Source organism: Rattus norvegicus, chromosome 3, assembly GCF_021556685.1.
Source record: "Rattus norvegicus strain SHRSP/BbbUtx chromosome 3, alternate assembly SHRSP_T2T, whole genome shotgun sequence".
Classification (NCBI taxonomy): Eukaryota; Metazoa; Chordata; class Mammalia; order Rodentia; family Muridae; genus Rattus; species Rattus norvegicus.
In genome coordinates, this window is record NC_141536.1 from 137,933,381 (window position 1) to 137,956,529 (window position 23,149).

Genomic DNA, 23,149 nt, shown 5'->3' on the forward strand with positions numbered 1-23,149 from the left:
GAACCTTCTGCCATTCACTGAGTAGCTTCGCCCTGGCTTCCTTGCGATGGACTGAACCCTTCTAAAATCAAGAGTACAAACAAATGTTTCCTCTGTTAAGCAATGTGAAAGTAATCAATACACGCTTCAAGTCATTGAGGACTTTCTTTTTCTTTTCTTTTTCTTTTTTAATAGTTTTTATGTATTTATTTGTACACTCCAGACACTATTCCCCTCCCAGTACACCCCCTGACTGTTCCACATTCCTTACTTCCTCCCCTCTTGTGGTTGCTTTCTTCTCCCTCCCAAGTGGGACTGAGGCTTCTTTACTTAGGGCCTTCAGTTTGTTGATCTCTTTGAGTTCTGTGGGAGATCTGGGTTGTTTCCAGCTTCTGGCTATCACAAGTAAGGTCACTATGAACATAGTGGAACATGTGCCCCTGTGGCATGTTGGGGCGTCTTTTGGGTATATTCGCAAGAGTGTTATTGCTAGGTTTTTAGGTAGGTATATTCCCAATTTCTGAGGAACCTCCAGACTGATTTCCAGAGTGGTTGTACCAGCTTGCAATTCCACCAGCAATGAAGGAGTGTTCCTCTTCCTCCATATCCTTGCCAATATGTGTTGCCACCTGAGGATTTAATTTTAGCCATTCTGACTGATGTAAGGTAGAATCTCAGGGTTGTTTTCATTTGCATTTCTCTGATCACTAAGAACTTTGAACATTTCTTCTTTTTTTATTGTTTTTTTTTAATTTATATATCAAATGTTATCCCCTTTCCTGGTTTCCCGTCTATAAGTCCCCTATTCCATCCTTCCCTCCGCTTTCTGTTATGACGGTGTTCCCCAATCAACCACCAGCCCCTTCCCACTTCCCTGCCGTGACATTCCCGTACACTGGGGTGTTCAGCCTTCTCAGGACCAAGGGCTTCTCCTTCTATTGGTGCCCAACAAGGCCATCCTTTGCTATATATTCGGCTAGAACCATGAATCTGTCCATATGTACTCTTTAGATGGTGGGTGGTTTAGTCCCTGAGAGCTCTGGTTGGGATTGTTGTTCTTATGGGGTTGCAAGCCCCTTTGGCTCCTTCAATCCTTTCTCTAACTCCTCCAATGGGGACCCCATTCTCAGTTCAATGGTTGGCTGTAAGCATTTGCCTCTGTATTTGCCATGCTCTGGCAGAGCCTCTTAGGAGACAGCTATATCAGGCTCCTGTCAGCGTGCACTTCTTGGCATCAGCAATATTGTCTGGGTTTGGTATCTGTATGTATATGGGCTGGATCCTCAGGTGGGGCAGACTCTGAATGGCAATTCTTTCAGTCTCTGCTCCAAACTTTGTCTCCATATCTCCTCCTATGAATATTTTTGTTCCTCCTTTTAAGAAGGACTGAAGCATCCAAACTTTGATCATCCTCCTTGAGCTTCATGTGGTCTGTAGATTGTATCTTAGGTAGTCCAAACTTTTGGGATAATCTGTAGGATGTCAATTTGTCTTATTGACTGTGTTCTTTGCCTTATAGAAACTTTCCAGTTTCATGAGGTCCCATTTATCAATTCTTGAACTTAGTGCAGGAGCCACTGGAGTTCTATTTAAGAAATTTCTGCCTGAACCAATGAGCTCAAGTCACTTTCCCACTTTCTCTTCTTTTAGATTCAGTGTATCTGGTTTGATGTTGAGGTCCTTGATCCACTTGGACTTGAGCTTTGTGCATGATGACAAATATGAGTTTATTTTTATTTTTCTACATACAGATATCCAATTAGACCAGCACCGTTTATTGAAGATATATTCTTTTTTCCATTGTATAATTTTGGCATCTTTGTTAATGATCAAATGTACATAAGTGTGGTTTTATTTCTGGGTCTTCAATTCTATTCCATTGATCAACTTGTCTGTCTCTATATCAATACCATGCAATATTTATCACTACTGCTCTGTAATAGACCTTGAGGTCAGGGATTATGATTTCCCCAACCATTCTTTTACTGTTAAGGACTGTTTTCACTATTTTGGGTTTTTTGCCTTTTGAGATGAATTTGAGAATTGCTCTTTCATTGTCTTTGAAGAATTGTGTTGGGATTTTGATGGGGATTGATTACATTGAATCTGCAGATTGTCTTTAGTAGGATGGCCATTTTTACTGTGTTATTTCTGCCAACTCATGAGCATGGTAGATCTATCCACTTTCTGATATCTTCTTCTATTTCTTCCTTGAGAGACTTGAAGTTCTTATCATAAATATCTTTTACTTGTTTGGTTAGAGTTACCTCAAGGTATTTTACAGTATCTGTGGCCATTGTGAAGGGAGTTGTTTCCCTAATTTCTTTCTCAGCCTCTTTATCATTTGTATAAAGGAAGGCTACTGATTTATTTAAGTTAGTTTTACATCTGGCCACTTTGTTGAAGTTGTTTATCAGCTGGAGAAGTTCTCTGGTAGAAATTTTGGGGTCGCTTATGTACACTCTCATATTGCCTGCAAATTCCTTTAATTCTTCTTTGCCAATTCGTATCCACTTTATCTCTTTTTGTTGTCTCCTTGTTCTGGCTAGAACTTCGAGTACTATATTGAATAGATATGGGGAGAGTAGGCATCCTTGTCTTGTCCCCTATTTTAGTGGGAATACTTCAAGTATCTCTCCATTTAATTTGATATTGGCTGTTGGTTTTCAGTAAATTGCTTTTTATTGTGTATAAGTATAGGCTTTGAATTCCTGATCTTTCCAGTACTTTCAACATGAAGGGGTGTTGTATTTTGTCAAATGCCTTTTCTGCCTCTACGATTTTTTCCTTTGAGTTTGCTTATGTGGTGGATTACATTAATGCATTTTTATATATTGAATGAACCTTGTATCCCTGGGATGAAGCCTACTTAATCGTGGCAAATGATGGTTTTGATATGTTCTTGGATTTGGTTTGCAGTAATTTTATTGACTATTTTTGCGTTGATATTCATAACAAAATTGGTTTGATGTTCTCTTTTTTAGTAGGGTCCTTGTGTGGTTTAGGTTTCAGAGTAATTATGGCTTCATAGAATGAATTGGGTAGTGTTCCTTCTGTTTCTATTTTATGGAATAGTTCTACCTGTTTACCTGTGTTTTTCCTGTATTTCTTTCATTGAGTTATTTATATCTTCCTTAAAGGACTCTATTATCTTCATGAGATAGGATTTTAGGTCCACTTCCTGATTTTCATGTGTGTTGGTGTATTCAAGGATTGCTGTGGTGGGAGACTGGGTTCTGATGATGCCCACGTATATTGGCTTCTCTTGCTTATGGTCTTGTGCTTGCCTCTTGATATCTGGTTATCCCTAGTGTTTGCTGGTCTGGGTGACTCTTTCTAGAATTTGCCTGTTTTGTCCCTGGGTTGCAACAGGTCTCCTGGTAGGCCTGTGTCTCTGGCTATAGCAGACCTCCTGTGGGGCCTTGCAGCTGGGGAGTATTCAAAGGGGCAGAGAAGCCGAAGATGTGTTGCCCTGGCTGTAGTAGATCTCTTGAGAGGCCTTCAGACTGTTGGATATTCAGAGGAGGAACAGTCACACTATTGTCCTGTGAGAAGCTGTTCTCCAGGGGAATGAGTGGTGGGGGTCAATGGACTGTGGTTTCTGTTTCCTTGTGTGCAGCCACACTCCAGGGAGGCTTTCAGTCTTTTAGGTTGGTTGCCCTGCCTGCATTAGAGCCCCTGGAAGGTCTTCCGACTGCAGTGTCAATTGCACAGTTGCCCTGTGTACAGAGGAACTCTTGGGATGCCTTCAAGCTGTGGTGTCCTGGGTACAGTAGATCTCCTGGGATGTCTCTAGTTGTGATGTCAGATGCCCTGGGTGTAGCAGAACTCCTGTGATGCCTTAGGATGTAGTATGAAATGTTTTGCGTGCAGTGGTTCTTCTGGTATGCTTCAGGATATGATGTCAAATCTTCTGAGTGCAGCATATCCTCTGGTAAGACTCAGGATATAATGTCTTCTGGGAAGCACACTAGCTAGGAGTCTTTCCCAGCAGAAAGGACCAGGCAGAAGGGGATTGGTATTTGGTGGATAGGGTTTTGGGGGATGGTGGGTCCCCAAGTCTACTGGCCCCCAGCAGCAGCTGTGGGACTTCTGGGAGGCAGGAGTTTCTTACCAAATACTGAGTACAGCGGATCCTCTGGTATGTCTGAGGATATAGCCTCTTCCATGGAGCACTAGCTAACATCCTGTCTCAGCAGAAAGGACCAGGCAGAAGGGGCATTGAGGACTTTCTAATTGCTTTGGTAACTACTATTCAACATATGCCTACCATATTCATAATGAAAGCTGAGAAATGTTTCAAATATATTAATCCATTTTAAAATAGCAATAACAAACCAGCTACATGATAATATAAACATCATAGTTTAATGAAAACTGTTCCTAAAATTAACAAAGAGAGAGGAAAGGTCTTGTTATGTAGTTTGCAAATCCTTTTATCACATGTGAACTCTAATAGAAGACAGCTGGAATATTGAATTCAATTTTCTCTTAGTCTTTTGTAATAAGGATTTAGGTTAAGGTCTGGCCTCCCTTAGGAATGGAACAGGAAGAAGGAGCATGTCTCAAAGCCACATGGAAATGACTCAGAAATCCTCCAGGCATTTTTGGGACCTTAATCAAAGGTGTATAAAATGATCAAGAAATCATAGCCAACATTTACTACCACTGCTATTTTAAATGTGTTTAGCAAACTTATGCAAATCCTGGCTCAAAGATTCTATTTGGTGCATCTTAGAGGTGATTGGAGTAGGTTATGTCCTCTTTATAAATTCAGTTCAGCAGTTACTGCCAACTTTGGAGCAGAGTTTTGGATTAATTTATGAAACATGGAACTCTCTTTGCAGCAATGAAACAACCTCTGAGACTATCCATGGGTGGACCCTAGTCAAATGGACAGTGCACAGCAGTAAGCCATGGAAAGTTCAAGATAGGGGTTGGCTAATCACAACTTACCACACTTATATCACAAGGATTCACAGAGAACATGGAAGTGAAAGCACCCTCATTTTTAAGGGCAAGAATAATTGTTTGGAGTAAAAGACAATGCATAGGTACACATGTTAGTGTGGGTACACACACACACACACACACACACACACACACACACCTATCATATATCACAGACATCACAAACATGAAGAGTGACATGGAAAGACATGTAGCTGAGGGCTACCAGGCTGTGTAACTGAACCACCTTTCTATGGCTGCAGGCCTCCACTCTACCTGATGGTAGTAACTTCATATAATTGTCTCTGGAAAAACAGGAAGGCAAGTCCTGATGTAGTGGGTTCATGAATGCTGTCCTGGTGCCGTCAAATGTTTTCTTAACTTTGTAACATCCAAATAATTGTGACATTTTATTCAAGATTTGAAGCAAGGTTCCAGCTGTTCTTAGGTATTTCCTTCTGACTTACCTTGTATTTAAAGGTGACTAGTTATAACTTAACTACAATTCTTACTCATTAGTTCTTTTGTCACTGGTAATACCCTGGTTTGGAGGTCTCTTTTATCCTGTTGTGGTTTTTTTTCCTTGGCAAACGGTCTTTATAAGTGGGAGCCCGAGGCCATGGAGTAACTGATACTGATGGAGACTTGTCTGAAATGAGGCTATCTTTTCTAAAGCATCCCCTGGGATACCTCAACATTCCAGGATGTTGAGTCCTCAGTGACGCTATCCTCTCTGGTAGCCTTTGAGTAATAGAGCATATTAGGCAAAAGCATTTAGAATGCTCAAAGTCATTTGAAAGTTGACACGTCTGCTTATTTTCACAATGAGATGTAAAACACTAGATTCTGGCTGTAAAACAAAGCCCCAAGACTAAGGATGCACAACCACCCTGATAATTAGAGCAATAAAAACATTTGGTATAGAGATGAAGCTATAGGGAATCTAGAATGCTGTAAATTGCTATAATCTTTCTGTAAGGTCAGCCTGTAATTACTTGAAAAAAAAACCACAGGGAACCGATTAACTTCAGCTGAAATACTGCTTGCATTAGTGATGTTCCTACAGATTTTTCTCAATCATCTATGCTTACAATTAGCCATACCAAAGACCAACAAACACATCCCTGTTCACAGAGGCTCAATAGTACACCCAATTTACTTCACTTTAACAAAGGGATTTCCCCTCAATGGACCATCCTTTGATAATGACGAAAAAGTTCATCACAGCTCCATAAAGCAAAACTTGGTTTATTTTGTATTTATTTACTTCCTTGTTTATTTCTCGTGTCAAGCATTTATCTGTACTCTCATTCTCTGGAAGTAGTTATTAAATTAGACCTATTTTATACACCATGCAATGGAAATTACAAAATTTGCTCAAGAAAAGCATTTATTAGAAAAGCAATAACATTTGAAGACTAGATATCATTGTGAGAGGTAGGACTAGTAATTTAAGGCTTGGAAAAGATGGTGGAAGTGTAGATATTTGTGGTCCCCATCTGTGTAATCAGTCTGTAATGGGTCTTTGTGAGACTTAAAGCAGTAGGATTAACATAATCTGAGACTGCAGTTTTAGTCCTATGGTATCAAAAGGTTACCCATGAGACTTCAGTACTGGCATGGAGTCATTGGTTTTAACAGAGGTTGACCCCAAATTCCTAAAGAGCAAACAAGGCATCTGTTGTTACCAAGACTTAATTGTCAGGCATGTTGTTGTCTTCAGCCTCTCCAACAAGAGACTAAGAATATGTGGCTCAGCCAAGTTATCTTCGAAGTCAGTAATGGTCGATATCAGCTACTAACAGGTAAGTAAAGGTGAAGCCAGAAGCTACACTCAGGTTTCCCTTGGTATTAACTCATAGTAAATGTGTGCTGTAGAGCAGCTTGGAGGCCTGTGCCAGGACTCCACATCTCAGACGACCTTGCCTGGCCCACCATTTCACTAACATATGTATCTCTAACAAGGCCTGCCATCTGAAACCTCCATGGGAGTTCATGCCCGGTTCACCAGTGTCAGGAAAATGCCAGGACTGAAATCATAACATTCACAGACAACAGCAAACCTGTTTATAATATAAAGGAAGGAACTGTTATTATGTGGAGAAGTCCAGCCTAGCTTGCCTGTGGTAAATAGCCAGTGATTTTGGCTGCCTCACCCATAGTGGAGGTTTTCTTTCACTCTGCTGAGCACTAGAGGACTGGGAAGAGGAGCCTGTGTTATCTTGGATACTACACTCTACTGTTCTTAGCTATATTTAATAGATATCTCTGAAGAGAATGGCTTTGTATTTGGCTATAATAACAATTCATAGCAACATTGAATAGTTGTTTTTAAGATAAATTTTATTGGGGCTGACTCTTCGTGTATCCATTTCAAAGTGGCTTTCGACAGTTTGAATTCACTACAAAAGTGTCCCCAAGTCTGTATCTGTGTCTGTGACTTACCCTGATGTCCTCAGAGCAGTCTAGATGTAATGTCTTTGTTGGTGTGAGTCACTGTCACTCATGCTGACATCTGCATATGAACAGAGACAGTCAGTTCCAGCTCCTTCTGACAGTAAGTCAAAGATGCACATAACCAAACTATCAAGCATCATAGCATAGCAACAAGGCATGCCAAATAGTCTACCTCATGGGCAAGGCTGGGTAGGAGTTGCCCCTCAAGCCCCCATAACCTGTCTAGCATAGCAGAGTATTTTGTACTACATATTACCAGCCTGAGAAGGAAGGGAGTTTGTTTAGTTTTGTTTTGTTTTGTTTTAACTGATATGTATCATAATCCAGTATAATCAGGCCAACCTTTCAACTATCTCAGACCAGGATCTTCTACACACACACACACACACACACACACACACACACACACACACACACACATCTTTGAGTTGACAATTTGGAGACATCCCCCCTCCCTGAGCATATGTATCTGTATTCCTGAGAGGATGAGGGTCTTCCTTAATTGAAATCTATCTTGTTTTAGAGTTCCCTTCTTTTCATGCCCTGAGCTCAGAGCCTTATGTGCCACCAGCTGCCTCACAGGCAGACAGCTAAATAGATGAGACTGCAGTCACATCCAACCATGGCGCCATCTGATGCCACATTGTTATTCTAATTCTGGGTCAATTTTAGTGCATGACTTTTTAAAATTATTATTGTCCTAATTACTTCCTAGAGAATGCAACTCTACTGCTCCTGTTCTCTAGGGAAAAATAAATAAATAAATTCCTTCCCAAGTTACGTTTGCAAACAAGGAACATTGCTTAAAATACATGTGACTTATAATTGGGTGTCTTTTTTTCAGAGAATACCATGCTGAAGACCTACTTTATAAAATCAGTCTCTCTCTCTCTCTCTCTCTCTCTCTCTCTCTCTCTCTCTCTCTCTCTCTCCCTTCATACTTTGTTTTCTTTGTTCCATGTATCCTCACATCCAATTCGTCATCTCTTTTTTATCTTTGAGTTTTATCCCTCACTTCTGCCTGCACCCCACTGCCATGCCACACAATAGCATTTTCCTAGATTCTCATTACCTCCCTCTTCCCAAGCTTGCCTGTCTTTTCTTACAAATCAGCATCATAGTCTGTTTTCGGTTTCCGAACCATACATTCTCTCTCATTTTCTTCCGTCATTGCCACGTATGAATCCAGTGTTGTAATCTACATTGGCACAAACTTTGTGACACAAAGTAGTGAAGACTCTCAAAGAGTGAACCTAGCATTGATTCTGGCATCTGCAAACTACCTCTGACCACAGTAGGCTCACTATACCTTAGCAGAATCTGCACACAGCCTGTAAGTGATTCCTTTTAATCAATGAGTATCTGAGGCTATGATGTTCCATGGGAAGCCTTCTGAGGATTCCCTAATACTGTTAGTTTCCAGAAAGTAGGAACTGGGTATCATGCCTGAGATTTCCAAAGTAAGTCCAGGTAGATTGGAAGAAGCCTCAACTTCTGGGGTGCAAGTCTGTCTCCAAGGCAGCCCATAATCCATCTTTACTGAGAATATATGTGAAAGTTTCCTCTGAAGAGATGGGTCTCCTTCCTGTCCTTAATCTGAATCCTCAGGCAAACAGAACATAGTGAAAATGGTGTTCAGATGCTTATGGGTTAGGTCAAGGGCTCTGCATGTTCCACCAGAGCCCATTGGAAGACTCTGTCTTGGAGAAGGACTGCTGAAAACCCTGCTGGGAAGTTTATAGGAGATATATTGGTAGTTTAGAGATAAAAAGGAACAAAGTAGGCCTCACTTCCAACTGCTCAGCATGAAATACCAACAATTCAGTCTGACATACACTAAGTGAGAATTCCCTGGCAACAAACACCTTTGCAGCACATGAGGTACAGCAGAATGATTGCCACTTGAACCTACCATTTTATGTATGTTATACTGCAGCAAGCAACCAGACTTTGGGTTATATTGATATAACACTCTATGTCTTGATTCCTTCAAAATGGTGACTTCCTTGCTATGAGTCCTTAGAAGATGTACACTAGCAAGAGAACTTTGTGTAAACATGGTTGTTGAGAGCTCTTAAGGAGACATAGACTGGCAAGGACTATGACTGTGGAGTTGACAACACCAGTATTTATGAGATGCTCTCAGTTCCTTCTCAAAGCTCAGTCTTCTACTGATTCCCCAAATTTAGTCATAGTTCAGATGCTATGTGCCAGGGACTATCCTGCCTCAGATCTCTATGATGGAAAGCGTTGGGAAATATAAACAAAGCTCTGAAAGCAGCCAGGATTAGGGCCCTCTGTATCCCTCCCTGTCTCTACCACAGCCAGCACTTTATACAAATCTTACAAATTACAAGTGTTTGTTCTACTGGTCCTTTTTTGCTGTGACAAATTGTCATTCCCTTTTACAAATGTGGGCCTGAGAGTCTCAGAGAGGCTGGGATGTGTGATGCATGACCCCTTACATCTTAAGTGATGAGATCAGGAATCTTAAAATGGCATTGTGATGTCAAATCCAGCTTTTGTCAGGGTAGTTCTACCCACTCCTGGCCAGTCTGTGTATACAGAGATTCAATTCTCCCTGTGCTTCTGTGAAAAGAGCATGGGCAAGCTGCCCAGCTAGTGAATGCACAGACAGGCTGGATCCAGTTCTGTCTGATCTGTTTAGTATCAAAAGGGACTCAGCTTACTTTGAAGCCTTGCCTTCTATAACTAGAAAATATTCATTGAGAACAAGGGGCTAACAACTTATGAATCTGAGATTTGCCTGAGCAACTTTATGGGAACATTCAAGGAGAGAAGTTGTCTGCCCATTGATCTGTAATTATGCGTTAAGTGCAATCCAACACTCTACTATAGCATGAGGAAGAGAAAGACAGCAGGTGTTGGTGTTCATGCTGGTAATTCCAGCACTAGGAAGGCTGAGACAAGAGGACTGGTGCAAGATCTAGGCTAGCCTGGGTTAGTGAATTCAAGTAAATCCTGGACTACATAGAAAAAACCTATATCAAAGACTGCATATGTCCATGCTCCCAGAGAGAGAGAGAGAGAGAGAGAGAGAGAGAGAGAGAGAGAGAGAGAGAGAGAGAGATTCACACTATAAAAATCATCTTTTCAAGATTCAGGTTCAGTGACCCTGAGTTCCATGGTGGGCAATGAGAACATGTATCTCTGATACACACAACTTTCCTGAGTACTAAATTCTATAACTAGCTCTTCATTTAAACACATCTACACCTTGCTTATTTCCAGTCTATCCCACACTTTCCTCTCAAATTAACATAGGTTTCTTCCAGGAGGATAAAGCACTGAAGCCACAGATGAACCAGACCTACCTTCAAGGTCCAGCCCTGTCTACTGTTCTTCTTGTAAGCTTAGGAGAATGGACAGACATAATAACCATTATTGGAAAGAAGAAGGCTTTGCCTGGGTTAAGTATAGAGGCTTATTACACAGGAGTGTTCCTCCCAGTTGGGCTTCCAGCCTTATCTTTCACATTATGGAAATTATCTTCTTAAAATATCAGGCTCACTTCCCTTGAACTCTATGGAGAGCAGGAACACTTTTACATTATTATTTTGTCATGTTAATCTCATTCAGACCCATATTTAATAATAAACAGCTTGTGTGTCACCATTTGATACCAACATAGACCCCACAAGTAAGCCCCAGAGTAGTTTGTGGTAGAGCAGGAATCTAACTGGAAATTCTGACCTATCAGTTCCCAGACTTGTGGAAGGAGATGACCAGGATCAGAAGACTGTCCCTGGATTATACCTCTCCATTCTTTTTTCTTTATCTGTGCTAATCAGATAGAAATCCAAGCAGTAAGGAACAAGAAACAAAGTCTAGCTCAAAAGAGGCACTGGTGGCAGGACTTTGCATTTCATATTATGTATAAGTCAGCTTTCTGTTTCTGTAATATATTCCTAAAAAAATTAACTTATAAAACAAAAATGTTTGTGTAGAACCTCAGATGTGGGTTTTCAGTCCATGACCAATGTCCCTGCTGCTTTAGACCTTTGGTAGCATATCATATATTCATATGTGGCTTAGAAACCTATTCACCAGGAAATAAAAGAGAAAGGAAGGACCACTGTCCTCTTCCAAGGTACATTCCTAATGAACCAAAAACTTCATACTAAGCTCTACCTCCTAAAGACTTCATTACCTTTCCTTGAAACCAAGGCTTTACGACTAAATAAGTTTTTAAGAAATAATTCAAATCCAAGCTACAGCATCCACACATGGATCATCACCATACTTAGATGGGACCATTGGGCATTTAATGCATAAAAGAATCCAAATAATTCAGCTGAAGATGTACCGTGCCCTGTCAGACTGATTGTATACTACAATCTCAGTCTTGGGTTACTACAGAGGTAGCTGTTCCGAATCTTCGAGAAGTGGCATTCTAATCTATCTGCTGTCCTGCTTTATGAAGCACAGTTTTGGCCATGTGACCTGTCTCTCCCTTGTGAGCTATCTTTTAAAACTGAGACATTGCCATAGAACATACATTTGGCTTAAATCAAGACTTCATAAATTCTTTTTATTTATGAGCTTATTCACTCAAGAAATGTTTACACAGCCCTGGGTATACAGGTATATAAAATAGGTATGCTATGTAGATCTCTCCTGAGAGACACAGCCAGAATACAGTAAATACATAGGCAAATGCCAGCAGCAAACCACTGAACTGAGAACGGGACCCCCGTTGAAGAAATCTTAGAAACGACTGAAAGAGCTTGAAGGGGCTTGAGACCCCATATGAACAACAATGCCAACCAATCAGAGCTTCCAGGACTAAGCCACTACCCAAAGACTATACATGGACTGACCCTGGGCTCCAAATTCATAGGTAGCAATGAATAGCCTAGTAAGAGCACCAGTGGAAGGGGAAGCCCTTGGTCCTGCCAAGACTGAACCCCCAGTGAACGGGATTGTTGGGGGAAGGGTGTTAATGGGAGGAGGATGGGGAGGGGAAGTGGTTAGGGAGATGTTGGCCCGGAAACCAAGAAGGGGAATAACAATCGAAATGTAAATAAGAAATACTCAAGTTAATAAAGATGGAAAAAAAAGAAGAAAAAGGTATGCTAATCAAATACTTATCAATAATAATCATTATAAATAAATTTATTCTTTAATTTACATATAATTTTACCATTAAAGATTAAGCAGATTTGCATACTGATGAGATTAATGAGCTTCTTTAATTTTGCATAAAGAGCCAAATCTTGATTAAATATTGGATATTCAGATACATAGAATATTTTCTGTGTCTTTTAGCGTTGATCAGTATTTTTACCATATAACCACCAATGCTGAGAAACTTGCTTATATGAGTATGTAGAACAAAATGGTAGAAGAATGGTTAGGGCCATCGTGCAAATTATTTGAAATTATGTCCCAATTCCAAGCCAAAACTCTGTTAATACCATATTACTAAACTCAAGAGAGTAATTCACATGATGACTTTTAAAGAAAAAATAATTTCTAGCAATATAATTCAAAGATATATTAATATGATATGTGTATGCTGCTGAATGGTGGTAGAAAATATTTAAAAGTCTCTATTTCCTGTAATTAAGCCATTGTGTTTTTACAAGAACAGGAAGCACTCTGTGCATAATAAAACTGTAATTTATAACTTATAAAAGTCAGAAATCTGAGCTGAAATATTTCAAACAACAGGCGGTGGTGTTGTATAATGTGGTCGCGTGCACAGTACAAAGAGACAAGGCTGCAGTGAAATTTCATGAAGCCACACAGACCAGTACTGCCAGAAACATCTTGGACTCATTTGATATTGAATAATGTTTTTGTCACTACTCATTCAGAAACGTTTTACTGTTGTCACATTTTTCACCTCCACTTTCAGTTACAGTGATCCCACAGAGGATCACAAGCCATAAGAACCTGAGGCTTAGACTTTTAACTTCTGCTTTCAATAATGTTCCCTACTTTAGATTCACTGTCTAACCTTTGCGACCGTGCTGTGCGCTGAGTAAAACAAGGGCCAGTTCTTCAGGAGACTTCAGACTTGAAGGTGTTCAACCATGTCTACCAAGAAAACCTGAGCAGCAGGAGTGTAGGATACATTGTTTCCCGAGAGCCTCATTTTTCCAGCACTTTGACCCTATGGTGACTGTCATCAGCATCCTCAGCTGAGTGCCTTTTCTCCAGCTTGCAGACCTTTCTGGGCTATAATAACCCTATTTCTTACTCTTGACCATTCGGTCTTAAGGACAAACAAACAACCTCATGGCCTCAGCTGCTTTAACCATTTGTTTACTGGTACTTAAATGGTAAATTCATTTAAGCCCTCTGTGAGAACTCTGATAGGATATTGTTCCCTCCACATTCTCTGAACTCTAGCTACCTTTCCATCACTTTCCAGAGGAAGAAACCAAGCTACAATCCCTCATAGTCACTCAAGTTTGTCTCCCACACATTCTTAATACTATCTCTCAGAGCAATAAACTCCAAAGAGGTCTTCCCTTCCTGACACAAGATGGTAAACTCGTAGACGTCCTTAGTGAGGAGAGCTAGAAATCGGCAACTTCATGGCCTTTGAAGCCCAGCCCACTTGTCTAAATGGAAGTACATGTCATTCATTCTTGCCCTGCCATTAACTATAATGTGTTCCTATTTCTAGGAGTATGTTGAAGTTGGCCTTATTATTTACTTTCTCAAGTTTCCCTTGAAGAGAACATTCCTTGTCTGTTCTTGCCTCTGGGATTCATCTGTAGGCATTGTCATAATACAGGGAGGAAATTTGTTACCCAAAGCCATACCTGCCCCTCAAAGCTCCAATGACCCTGACCTACTTTTCTGTGGCCCTGGGTATAGGCCTCTCTTGCTTCTTAAATAGTGAGTGTTTTCCAACCTGTTAGTTCTGGAAATCTCTTTGGTCTCTCTCCTTCCCTGCCCCAATAGAAGTTCCTGGCATGTGACTCACCACAAAATTCCTGTCTCTTTATTTCCTTCACCTGTTCTTTTAAAACCCTATGAGTTAATAATTCAGTACACTAAACCAGAAAATCTTCAGTCAGTAGTTAGTTCTTTGTCCTTCTGCTTTCCTGCCCTGTTGCACAGAACCAGAGCCCATCAGGGCTTACATGGTTGCCAGGAAACTTCTGGAGGAAAGATCTCTAGAGAGTGCCACCTCAAAGAGCTCATGAGACAAAACTCATGAGAAAAAAATAGCCTCAGGTCCCAGAAAAAAAAAGGTATCCTGAGGCAAGTACTAGTTTCTGATACTTACTTTAGCTATTCCAGCTTCCGTACTTTTTAAGGTTGACTGAATGCTCTCTCTAACCTGTTTACAACTTTTGTAGGTGACCTGGATTTCTTAAATTTACATCTTGCCGAGACAGCGTCGGCTTGAATGATGAATCATGTGGTAAGTACTCTTGGGCACACTCTTTTTTCAAAAATCCATTTTTCTTTCTAACAGGGGCAGTAGTTGCAGGTATTTATGGGGTACAGCTTGACATTCAATACCCATGAGTAGTGTGAAGATCATATTATGATGATTGGCATGTCTACCACCTTGGACATCTATCACTTCTTTGGGTTGGAGGTATTCAAAATGCTATTAGCTGTTTGGAACTACTCAACTGATGGTTGTTAATCTAGGTATCCTATGGGACTTGCATTTCCTTCCTCCCTCCCTCCCTTCCTCCTTCCTTCCTTTCTTGAGAAAGAGTTTTATTCTAGCACAGGCTGAGCTTACATTCTCACTATCCTTCTGAGTCTCAAGATTAAAGGTATGAGCTATTAGCATAGCTCTGAGTGTTTTCATCTGACGTTTTTAGTTACCCTCTACAAGAAATTCTCCTGAGCAATACCCAGGCTCACCTTTATCATTGGCCCATTGTGGACCACATAAGTAGCCCACTCGACTTCCATAGACAGCAGTCAGAACCCAGATTTTATGAACCACCCATACCTATCTTGAGTACTATAAAGCAAAGGCTGGGGGAAAGTCTAAAGAGCCACAGGAGTAAGCTGCATCCTACCATGGACTCCCAAGTGATGTCAGAGCTATGTGACACTGAGGTAAATTTATGTTTGATAGCCTTGGATGTTTGCAGGCAGTAATAGATGCATGCCACCTTCAAGAGAGTGATTTATGTTTTTAGTTTGTTTTGGGCATGCTTTGCTCTGCCAGTTCCCCATGTGACTTATAAATCAAGAGCTTTTTATTCACTCTTCTTCAGCAAGATGATTGTGTTGTTTGCTTACAGATGCTGTGGCAGCAGGGAGAGGTGAGGACAAGACAGACTGCTCTTGATAATCGAGTTAATAAACAGAAGTGAAGAATCTCACCCTGTAGGACAAAGCAGCGAGAGAATTATTTATTGTGGCTGTTTAAGGACAACTTCAGAGCACAATTTGAACATCTCTGAGGAGCCTTGTTGACCTGCAGTTTGAATGAATGTTAGGCTGATCTGATTCTTCCAGCAGGCAGGCTGCTAAAGCCTCACAGTGGAGTTCCACTGTGCCTGAGTTCAACAGTTCCATAGGCTTGGAAATTTGATCTCATCAGCTATTGAATTATAAAGCCATCTTTTAGGTAAAGTTCCACATTTGCTAAACTCACGCTATCCATGTGTATCAACACAGAGCCAGTTGTGCAAACTAGAATGAAAAATGCAGTGCTCATCTTGACTCAGTGGCTCAACCTGGTGTCTCCAGCCATCTTTACATCTGCAGAGAAAAACAGAGAAAAATCCTCCTTGGAGCATTGTAGGGGAATGCATAAAATCAGAAGAGCAAGCCAGAGCTCCTAAAAACAGTCAGACCAAGCTTTGGGAGTTATTAGGCAGAAACAATTTTCACTATTCTTGATTCCATGTTTACCTACTTTCTTCTAACACTTCATTAACACATTTAATTTAATCCATATTAACATTTTGTCTTTTGTTTTCCTGGGTCCTGTCTTGCCATTGCTTCAATGATCTCATTTAAGTCTTTTGCTTTGTGTAAATTTGAATCACAAATTCTTACAAGGTTCATTCCCTTAGATATTCTGTATAAAGATTTGAATCATATCACTCCCAGAGACAACCCATATATCGAGAAACAGCTGAGATGAGCAGTGTTCTTTCTCCATGACAGATGTTGCCCTGGCTTTTACTTCCCCAGATATATTCATTGGACACTTGGCTCCAACCCCTCCTAGGTATTATTCCCTTCCTTTCCCTGCATACCTCTCCTTTGTTCACCTCTGTGAGCATTGAACATTGAACATTGGTCAAGGATTGCCATCAGGAGGCAGCATTATTGACACACTTGGTACATGTTTCACCTCCCAGTTTCACCAACCATTAAATGGCTATTTCAATGCCTACCTTATGCTATTATTATGTATGCAGATGTGTGATATGTAATGTAAGGGTTCCAATATTGCCTGTTATTCCCCACAAGATGCATCTCAGTGAGACAATCCCCACAACACATTACAGCCACATCCTGATATGGTTCACATGCACTGCAGCATTGGAATCACATATAACTTGACATTCATCTCTTTGGGTGGGACCATTCTGGTGTCTTAAGGCTCTTAATGGTGCCTCAACTACATTAACTTGGAAGTGGCTACCTTTCCCACTCCAGGCACAACCAAAATCAAGTCTTCAAATATACCCAAGCAGAAGCACAGGATTGCTAAGGCCCAAAGGAAACCCAGAATAACTCATGACAGATCAGAGAATATGAATTTCATAGATCAATGGCGGTGAGTGTCTCCTTTGGGTGCCTTTATTCTCTTTGGAGTTCAGTGGGGAATACAGTTGAAAGAAGAGCTGGTAACATTGATGTTTCTGGAGAATCTCACATCACTTTTAAGCTAGAATTCTAAAGTCTGTCACATTGCCATGGAAACCAGGCAGAATGCTGCCTGATTTCCTAAATGCCATGGGACATGCTGATGTCTCTCCTTACATTATCCTGAGAGTTGAAAGACCTAAAGCCAATGGACATAGACTGTGACTGTGTAACTGAGGCAAAAACACCATCACAATGGCCAAGATGGTTTCCAAATATAGGTCCCACTCAAATGAAGTTAAATAAGGCCTGGGGGCCTGCCAAGGCCTCTTGTCTTCAGCAAATATCAGAACTGAGAGGAAGTGCACAAGGCAGCTAGATCTAATTTGCATTTATCATTGTCATGACTGAAATGCAGTGAAGTTGATATGACATGACAGGACTCTTTCCACAATATTTGCCATCCTTTATGACTTTAGCCTGCATGCATAGGAATTGTCCTACCCTAGGTGGTAGGGATCTAGTAATAAAATGGATACAGTAATTTCTACCGAATTAATGAAGTGCCTATGTATGTTAGAGAGATTTAAATAACAGTAAACACACTTTAAAATGAAGCAATTACAGATTAGGATAAAAATGGTAGAGCATAGAACGTGGAGCAATAGAGGCAAAAAGAGAAGACTATTAAAGATAGTAATTCCTAGAAATTTTCTCCCCAGAACAGAGAATAAGAAACATATGGGATAAGCAAGTGGGCAGAAGTTAGCTGGAGTTAGACCACATACTTCTGAGACTCTGTTATGTTCAAATGGACTCAAGCACAGAGCACAGCCTATTAAGAATGCTTAGACACTGGCACTCTGTGGGCACAGTTGGGATAAGCAAGCCATGTCCTTAAGAAGAAAGAAAACCACAAAGAATTATTTTAGAAATCGTGGCAAATGATGATAATGCCTTGTACTGCTCTGATGACACTAGAGAAAGAAAGTCACTTGACAGAAGTGGGAATACTCAGAGATAATTTGACTTTCATTTTGAAAAATGAAAGGAGAGCCAGAGATGATCTTCAGACTCATATGGGATTGGTCACTGCCATTAGTGAATTAGGAAAGGTTATAGGAAGGCATAGCACAGGGAGACGAGGAATTGGCTCTGCTTGAGATCCAGAAGGCATCTAAGGCCAGGTGTTACCTAAACAACAGATGATTAACACCATCTGGATGAATAGAATATTCCATGTAGAGGAATTTTAATGCAGCAACGTAAATGTTCTAGTAAGTGATCCCATTCAAAAACCTAGGTCTGTGTGACCCAGGTGAAATGTAGACCTACACACCTTTAATCCCTCTGGATGGAATACAGATGTGTCCTTAGAACACACCTTTACTGTCAAACAATGAAAATAAAATTAGTTGTAAAAGGTTGTAGCCATGTTTGAAAGTGACATCTAGTTGAGTGGTAGACAAATTGTCTAATCAGAATAAGATCTGATAGAATGAGTCACAGATAGGAAATGCCCAACTCATGAGAATAGGCAGGAAAGAGAGGCAACTTAAGAGAGCAGCACACAAAGAGAGAAGGCGGGGAGAGCGAGAGGGAGGGAGATGGAGACAGAGCGGGGAGGCAGTTTTACTGGGACAGTTATATTAAAAACAGGTTGCAGGTGAAAAAAGAATGAGCCAGAGAATGAGAAGAAGCCAGAAGATCAGAACAGATTGCCAGAGTAAGTTTGAGACCAAGCAGAGCAATTCTATCAGAAGCTGAGAGAAGCCAGTTTGTATTCATCAGCTTGGAGAGGACTTTGGGCCAGAACAGCTGAGTTGAACCAGCCAGCCAGAGTTTCAGAAAGAGCTAGGAAGGGTGAGTCTATTCAGCAGTAAGTCTTCAAGACAAGACAACAATTACACATGGTGAATAAAAGTTACTTTTACAGTTTCATGTGCAATTGTAGAGAAACGAAGAAAAACTCCTATGGATTTAGATGATGCCATGTAAAAGGAGAGTTCTGATGGAACACTAAAGAATGCTGCAAGGGAACCGGGAAAGGGAATAACAATTGAAATGTAAATAAGAAATACTCACGTTAATGAAGAAAAAAAGAAAAAGAGCAAGCTGGCCAAAGAGAAATGCAAACTGTACAGTGTGAGGAGAAAAGGAGTGCCAGGAAGTGTCATGGAGCTGAGTCCAGTGCTCAAGAAGATAAAAGGTATAAAGAGAATCCTGGTGCTAAATGGGATAAAGGGAGTGGTAGCCTCAGAGCCGGATCCCACCCAGCTAGGCTTCCAACTTGTGAAAATGAGTTCAAGGAGGCTGATGCAGTGAAGGAGACCATTAACAACAGAAAACTGAAGCACACACAACTGAAAGAGTGGGCTCAGTTCCAGCAAGTGAGCAGCAGAAACTGGGTTCAGTTGCTGGCAATAAATTCAGGTGGCGTGGCATATCTCTGTAATTCCAACATTTGAGGAAAATGGTTTCAAGGTAAGCCATGGCTACACAGAGAGTGCAAGGCTAGCCTGGGCTACATAATACTTCCTATAAACAAAACTGATCGGTGGTTGACAAACTCTGAGAAAATGGTTGTTTTAACATATGAAGGAACAATGGGCTCCATCTATGTGGGGAGCACCTACACTTCTGGAAGTAACCCCTTCCTATGTCCTGAGAGTAAGCTCAATAAATGCACTGTTTTTTTTCCCACGGTGAACTTTTACAAAAAAAAAAAAAGGAATGGTGCGAGGGTTCACAAACCAGTGATGCCCAAACAGAGAGCATGGGAAGAAGTGGAAAGTTGAACATATGTAAGGTAACATGCTGACATTGGGCAAGACTGAAATTTCCAATGAAATTAACTTCCAGGAAACTGCAGCATTAAGAGGTAGATTTGAGTGGCGCAAGGGAAAATGGAAAAGGGGCACTGCTTTTCAGGAGACGATAGAACTTGTCTGTATGTTCATCTAAGGAATGCATTAAAAGTTGTTCTCTGGCAACTCTTGTGCTTTCTCTAGAATACAACCATATAGGTTGTGTATGAAGTATTTATATTTGTTCATCTATTTGAATGTGTCATACTCTTTCCTTTGCAGCCTTAGTCATTGGTACCCTCTCTGTTGGTATCCAATTTGCATCTCAGATCACTTTTCAGGGTTTCCAGTGCCATTTCCTTCAGTGTGAGCATAGAAAGAAAGTGAGGAATCATATTCTATTTGATGAAAGTGAGTGGTATTTAGAAACAGCATTGATTCAAAATCATATGCTGAACCTTCTGCTTGTAAAGGATAAGATAGTATAAACATTGATCTAATCCCTCCAGCCTAGAACTACAGAGAGAGACATTGTTAAGGAGAAGTCTGTGCATCTCATTCCATAACTGGTGGTCAGGAGTGAGGTTCAATGTACAATGGGTTGAAAGCTCAGAAGTTATAAGGCTTAACATCCAGGGAACTAAGATCCCAGGATAATAGGATTCAGACTCCACAGTGCTGAGCGCACATAGGCTTTTCCCTGAAATTCTGTAGCTCTCCCACAGCCACAACCCAGTTAGAAGCTGCAGAGAGAGCTCTCACTTCTTCCAATGAACCCCTATTCCCCACCCTGGGTCCCAGAATAGTGACAGGGCAGTTTTTATTCTGGCTTGCCCTCATATTCCCAAGATGGGAAAGCCTCTCTCACCTGCCATTTATAGTATCAATAAGACCCAGAAGTGTTTCTCAACTGTCACATATGAGCCAATTTTACCACTGTTTGCTTGCTGCAGGCTGACATTACGGAAGTGAATTTTGCAAACTGCTCAAGCGAGGAGGGTGGAGCTGGATTTTCATGACCAGTCCACAGAGGTCTTGAAGACTTGTCAAACACGCCCTTTAAACAGCATTCTCCAGACTCTCTTAACATTAGATTTAGCTACTCCATTTTAAAACAACAAGGGAATTATTGGCTTCAAAGATAGCCCTCAACATCAAAGGGGGTACACATAAATGGACAAAAAGCCTTTGAGGAAAAAGCACCCCTGGCCAGCTCGATGCACTACTGTAGTTATGTGTTGCATCACCTCTGGGCTTGCAAAGCTACTTTGGCACCTCTAATAGGAAGCAGAAGGCAAAATTCCTCTTGCTTCTGCTTCCAAACTCACTTCCAAACTGAACTTCATAGCAGTGAACATGAGACAGTGTTACTTTTTTGTGACTCTAGTTTGGAAATTAAATTCATTTAAATTTTGACCCAAACATAACTCTTTGACTAACCCAGGGGATATGTCCACTTTGTCTTAACTCCTGAACTGAATCTCACTGTGACATATAATCAACTTACAAAGATCTTAATAAGATTTTTCTTACAAATACCCTCTCAGCTACCAGTTTTAATATTAAAGGTTCTAGTATAAATAAGGAGCAGGTAATTGCTAAAATGTAGATTCCTGATCTTCCGTGCATATAGATGCATGTGGGGGGGGCAGGAATCTGAGTGTTCATAGCCTAAACATTGCAACATTCTGAAAGGGGTCACACACTTCAAGAAATTCACAAACACTACCCGACTTTCCAGGGCATCTAACCCATTTTCCATTGAGATTGGAAAGGAACAGCTGAAGCACTGACCTTCCTGATTTTGGAAGTCCTATTTCTTCTTTCAGTTCATTGTGGTTGATTCATATAATTCACAGAATAGTTGTACAAATAAATTAGGACCATGGTACTGCATGAGTTGGTGAGCAAGAACTGTGAGTTCCTTTTGTTCAGACAAAGAAGCCTCTGGGGATAAGCTACGTATATGTTAGTCAGGCCATGGAAATTCAACCTGCCTGGAATTTTAAATCACTCCACTGGACTATGGAATTACAGGAGGCAAACATGTCCACACGATAGTGGAAAAAACAGAAAACAGAATTAAATAAGAATAACTTATTGCTCAATGATAACACTCAATAATGAACCTGAAAATTGAATGTAAACAACTTGGGAGATTCCCTGCTTCTGAAATGGAAAATGTGATGAATCTACCTTGTGCATTTTTCTATACAAATACCCTCCAATTCTGACTCCCCCCAAACTCTCATGAATCAACTACACTGACTGCCAGACTGTGTTTACCTGAATTACCTCTGATCAGGAAATGGCCTTCAGTTCCTCTGGGCATTATTTTGCTCCACTGGAGGGGGCTTGAGGGGTAACATCCCAGCGATTTACCAAAGCTCCCCAGCTCATGTGTTAGCTAGCAGCACACTATAGGGTAGAATATTAATGGTAACAAAAGTCATTGGGGGTGAAATAACTGGCTATGATGAGTGAGGTGCTGCTGCATGGACTCCTAGACCTTCATCAGGTAGCAGCTGCAGGTATAGTCAGATATTGGAATGGATAATTCCTACAGTAGGCAGAGGTTAGCTCTCTAGCAAAAGAAGGTTATATAGAACGCTTGAGCCAGGGCAGGAAATTGAGAGTATGGACTCTGTGAGGCTATGGTCAGAATCTGGACAGACAGGCAGATCATCAACACTGCCATTACACTCAGTCAACCCAAAAATGAGTATTCTGTGCATACAGCACAAATTATTGTTAGCCAAGCACTGCCTTCATTTCCAAAACTCTGCTGGTATGCGTATCAGGTGTTAGACCACCATCAGAATGGTGAAACCCAGACACAGCAAAGAGCAATAGTGCCTTCAGTGTTCCAGGTTCTTCATTCCTGTATCACAAGGACCCTTAGGTGAAAATGCAGTAACAAAGACATCTGGATCTGATATCTCACAAGGAACCTGGCCCCTCTAGAAGCTGCTTCTGGAGGAGGGAGAAGCTGGCTGATCGTTGAGCATATCAAGACACACCAAAAATTCTTGCAAACCCCAGATTAGCAAACCTCAGAATTAGCAAACCTCCTCTGAGAGGTTGAGTACACATCAGACGTTTTGCAGAGTCTCCGTTGCTAATCCCAAAGCAGAGGGGAAATCTCCTGCATTATAACATAGCCAACCCCAGGGTAGTTGTCC

General features: G+C 40.9%; 1 long non-coding RNA gene across 2 annotated transcripts in view; it reads left to right on the plus strand.

Moving 5' to 3' along the window:
• Positions 1–16,303, plus strand: part of LOC102551848 (uncharacterized) — a 37,172-nt gene extending 20,869 nt beyond the window's left edge. For both annotated transcript variants that reach the window (XR_015684981.1, XR_015684980.1), the window contains 2 exons: positions 14,727–14,791; positions 15,639–16,303. This is a non-coding gene — a long non-coding RNA (uncharacterized LOC102551848). The remainder of the gene's footprint in view (positions 1–14,726; positions 14,792–15,638) is intronic.
• Positions 16,304–23,149: the final 6,846 nt, after the last annotated feature.